This window comes from Amphimedon queenslandica, unplaced genomic scaffold (genome assembly GCF_000090795.2).
Source record: "Amphimedon queenslandica unplaced genomic scaffold, v1.1 AMPQUscaffold_12725, whole genome shotgun sequence".
Lineage (NCBI taxonomy): Eukaryota > Metazoa > Porifera > Demospongiae > Haplosclerida > Niphatidae > Amphimedon > Amphimedon queenslandica.
The window spans coordinates 27,234-32,179 of record NW_003547039.1 but is presented as its reverse complement, the minus strand read 5'-3'; the positions used below and the strand labels follow the sequence as shown (position 1 = coordinate 32,179).

The following is a 4,946-nucleotide window of genomic DNA, read 5'->3' as shown; positions in this document are numbered from 1 at the left end:
TAATTAAGCAAATACTTTAATTTACTTTATCTGTCGTAATGTAGGGCATCCACCACAGCCATTGCTTGTTAATCCAGGTAAGGAGGGATAGCAACAGAGTAACTAGCTTGGGTACATGTTGTTTTTAGGTGTTCGTAATCTTGAGTGCAGAATTGATCAAATTCCTAATTTGCGAGACATTGCTAATGAATTGCAGAATAAGTTTGATTATCTCGTTCTTGCTTTGAAAAAGTCACTTGAAAGTAATTCCATTGATGTAGAAGATGCAAAAATGTTGATACATGGATGCTTAAGGAGAAAAAGTACTGCCGTTCCTGAGTTGATGCCCTGCATTGATATTCTTGAGGGGGTTAATGATTTTAAAAGCTTTTTTGATTTTTTAAGCAAGCATGATTTCATTGGCTACCTCAATTACAAGCTATTAAAGAAACTAATTGAACTGGTTAAAGATGATAATGAGATTAGCAGACAATTTTTTGAATACGAAAAAGAATACGCTAAATTATTGAGTGCAGCTTCCTTTGAAGATTTGATACCTTTCTTTGAACAACAATCTGATTTATCTCCTACTGCTCCTCTTGGTTTACCTTATATCTCTTTTCGTCTTGGTTCCCCTTGGCTTCATTCTCGATTTTATACCTGGGTCTCAACCTTTGGTGAATTCTCATGGTCATATTATGCAATTCTTAAACAATTAAGAAAAAATTGTGTTATCATCACTTATGCCATACTACCATGTGTTCTTGATGATGTCAGGAGAGATCTCAAGGATCCACTAATCCTGAAGAAGCTAAAGGACCATGATATTACTGTAATTGAATTACCACAAGAAGAGGAAGGTACATATAAGATAATGCAGTATATAAAATTATTTTTATTTTCTATTTTTTACATAAGATTTTGATGGCAAGAAAGAAGGTACATGTGTACTTGTATATAAATAGCTTTCATTGATTATATACAATTATCTTTTATATTTAATGCTTCTTCAGTTATACATGCCACATTATCTGAGGAAAACATTCCCACCACAAGCACTACTTTGGTAGGTATAGCACATATACATGTACAGTTACAGTAAGATTACAATGTACATGTATGCATACGCACATGTAACTAATTACTATCATACAATGTATAGTAGAAAATTTTTTTCAAGAATCTATTCAAAAAATAATTTTGTAGCCTTTAATATTTGTAATTTTCTGCTTTTCAACCGTTTTGAACCTTATTAAATTAATTTTCGTGGATTTTATTTTCGTGAAGTTTGAAAAAACGTGAAATCCATGAAAGTTTTGGGCCACAAATTATTTTGCTATACAAGGGATGTAATTTACATGTAGTTAATTTGTGATAATTTGTGTAAACATTATGAATATTGTTGTGCAACTAGTTTGTTGTGCTTTTTTTCTTTTGTTGTCAATTCAGTGATAAGCTGTTGATTCTGCTAACAATTACATGTAAGTAGTACTGTCTATACTGAGTTTGTACTACATTGCACAGCAAAATAGGTCATATAATGAAACATAAAATATAGTGGAAATATTTGGTGGCACTTAATATTAGTGATTTCATGATTGCAATGTATTGGCGGTCTTTATTGTGTAAATGAGTAAAATACCTTAATCTTAATTTTATAGAAAAGTGAGGCTAATATACAACAATAATTATCTCTTTTTAAATAGATGGCCGAGGTTGCATCAATTAGGAAAGAAGCTAAAAGTTCCAGTCTGGTAAGATGATAAATTGTATATTAGCTTTTCATGTAATTGCATATGTAGGGAAGAGAATTGATAAAGTCCATAGAATCTCATAGTAAACTTGAGGAGTTTATTGGTCTACTTGAAGCTGGAGCTGATCCTAATGTTACTGAGGTTTGTAGCTACATTTATATCGTAGTATTCAAATTGTTATCATAGTATCCGCCTGGTGGCTCTCCTGCACTTATAATAGCCATTGAAAAAGATAATACTGATTTTGTTAAATTGTTACTGGAGAAAGGAGCTGATCCTAATGTTACTGAGGTTTGTAGCTGCACATGTATACTGTGGTATTCTAATTTGTTATAATAGTATACATCTGGTGGCTCTCCTGCTCTTATTATAGCCATTGAAATAGATAATACTGATATTGTTAAATTGTTACTGGAAAAAGGAGCTGATCCTAATGTAACTAAGGTTTGTAGCTGTATTTAAATGTTTGTATGTAATTTTAAATTTGTTATAATAGTATCCATCTGGTGGCTTTCCTGCCCTTATTATAGCCATTGAAAAAGGTAATACTGATATTTTTAAATTGTTACTGGAGAAAGGAACTGATCCTAACGTTACTAAGGTTTGTAGCTACATGTATACTGCAGTATTTTTATTAGTTATATGCATAATAGTATCCATCTGGTGGATCTCCTGCTCTTATTAGAGCCATTGAAAAAGATAATACTGATAATGTTAAATTGTTACTGGAGAAAGGAGCTGATCCTAATGCTACCGAGGTATGTACTATGTAGCTGTATGTACTGTGATATTCTAATTTGTTACAATAGTATCCATCTGGTAGCAATCCTGCTCTTATTAAAGCCATTAAGAAGAATAATATTGGAATTGTTGAAATGCTTCTTGAAAAAGGAGCTGATCCTAATATTGATTTTGATACTGTGAGTTATAAGAAGTAGCCAGTGTATGTACATGTACATATGAGGTTAGACTATTTCTGAAAAAGGTTGAACATGTTAGCTTTATGAGAGGGTTACTGGCATCAAGCTATACATTAATTGTATGTGGTTGGTAATTTGAAGGTCCAATATTTTTAATTTTCTCCAAATTTTACTTAGAAAGCTAATATTTGTGGGTGCAAATATTCATAACTGGCAGTTAGTAAGCTTCTTTTGCTTAGATATACAGTAATACATGTACATGTACATGTAGCTTCTGATACATGGCTTGTAGCAGAAAAAGGAGCACAGGCAGAGATTCTGGCTTCTGCACTGGCTTAAAAAGAGTATTTCAAACTCTGCGTGGTCTGTTTATTAGTTTTTTATGTGTAAATAAAATTTCATGGATATGTAAATGAGCTGCGAAATTGGCAAAAATTGACACCCTACAGAAATCTCATATGGTATACATATATTTGTGCCCACAACACCTACACACATTATTAGTACTTACATGTACTTGCTACATGTTATTGTACATGTACATGTAATTTTAGTAATTTTCAAGTTTAGTTAGCACACACAGCATGCACAATAGTGAACTTATTAATTCATGCATCAAACTAGTACACACAATTAAATTAATGTATTTTCTGTTTAAAATTTCTCAACAATTTTGAGATGCTATAGTTTCACTTTTAGAAATTATAAGTATCTGTTTTATTAATGTAATCATAAAATAATTGTATCAAATATATATAGTATTATGGTACTCCGTTACACTGTGCTAGTCAAACTGGTAATGCTAATATTATCAAATTATTAATAACTGAAGGAATTGCTGATTTGAATGCTGTGCATGAGGTAAAGTTTATGCATTATCATTTCCAATTGTGTCATTTTGTGTTGTATTTATAGTGGAGCAGTACTCCATTGTTTAATGCTGTTAAGAGTGGTAGTATTGAAGCTGTTGATATTCTATTAACTAATGGAGCTAGAACTGATGTTGTGGATAATGTAAGTATTATTGCCAGCATTTCATAGGTGATCAAATTTTAAAATCAGTGACATACGTTGTGTGTGCTTGGTAGCAACTATGTGTTTCTTGTACACAAAATGATTCTTCATTTATTGAGCCACTAAGTGGTGACATCCTTTGACCATTGGTTAATATTCATTAACCTGCACACTCATCAATGAAATATTGTACCCTTGATTTTGTGCCACATAGTAACTTATTTTATTTTAATTTGTTTTATTATTTATATAGCATTATGGTACTCCATTACACTGTGCTAGTGAAACTGGTAATGCTTATATTATCAAATTATTATTAACTAAAGGAAAGGCTGATGTGAATGCTGTGGATACGGTAAAGCTTATTGCACAATCATTTCTAATTGTATCATTTGTGTTATATTTACATGTATAGTGGAACAGAACTTCATTGTTTAAAGCTGTTAAGAGTGGTAGTATTGAAGCTGTCAATATTCTATTAACTAATGGAGCTAGAACTGATGTTGTGTCTAAAGTAAGTATTAGTGCCAGCATTTCATGGATGATCAAATTTTAAAATGTAACATGCATTGTGTGTGCTTGGTAGCGATTACCTATGTGTTCCTTGCACACAAAATGATTTTTCATTTATTGAGTCACTAAGAGGTGACATCCTTTGACCATTGATTTATATTCATTAACCCACGCACCCATCAATTAAATATTGTACCCTCGATTTTGTGTCCTAGTAAATGAATTTATTTTAATTTATTTTATTATTTAGTATTATGGCACTCCATTACACTGTGCTAGTGAAACTGGTAATGCTAATATTATTATATTATTAATAACTAAAGGAAATGCCAATATAATAAATGCTGTGGATAAAGTAATATAATGATCATTTAATTCCAATTGTATCATTTTGTGTTGTATGTATAGGACAACTGTACTCCATTGTTTAATGCTGTTAAGAGTGGTAGTATTGAAGCTGTTGATATTCTATTAACTAATGGAGCTAGAACTGATGTTGTGTCTAAAGTAAGTATTAGTGCTGGTAGTGATCAAAAATTAAATTGTAATATGCATTGTGTATGCTTGGTAGTATCTTGTGTTTCTTGTACACAAATTGATTCTTCATTTATTGAGTAACATTTTTTGACCATTGATTCATATTCATTGAAGCCCTTCTATACAAGACTCTCAGTCTGTTTGTTTTTGTGCTCTTAGGTCACCCCTTTTTATGTGTAATACAGTAGACTGATATTATGGATAAGCCATACATGTACATATAAATTCA

The 4,946-nt window shown here is 31.4% G+C and overlaps 1 long non-coding RNA gene across 1 annotated transcript; it reads left to right on the top strand.

Annotated features, from left to right (window-relative positions):
• Positions 1-3,643: 3,643 nt before the first annotated feature.
• On the top strand, positions 3,644-4,511 carry LOC109586974 (uncharacterized). Its single transcript, XR_002187330.1, has 4 exons — positions 3,644-3,667; positions 3,921-4,022; positions 4,083-4,181; positions 4,431-4,511. It is a non-coding gene; the product is annotated as an uncharacterized LOC109586974 (long non-coding RNA).
• Positions 4,512-4,946: the final 435 nt, after the last annotated feature.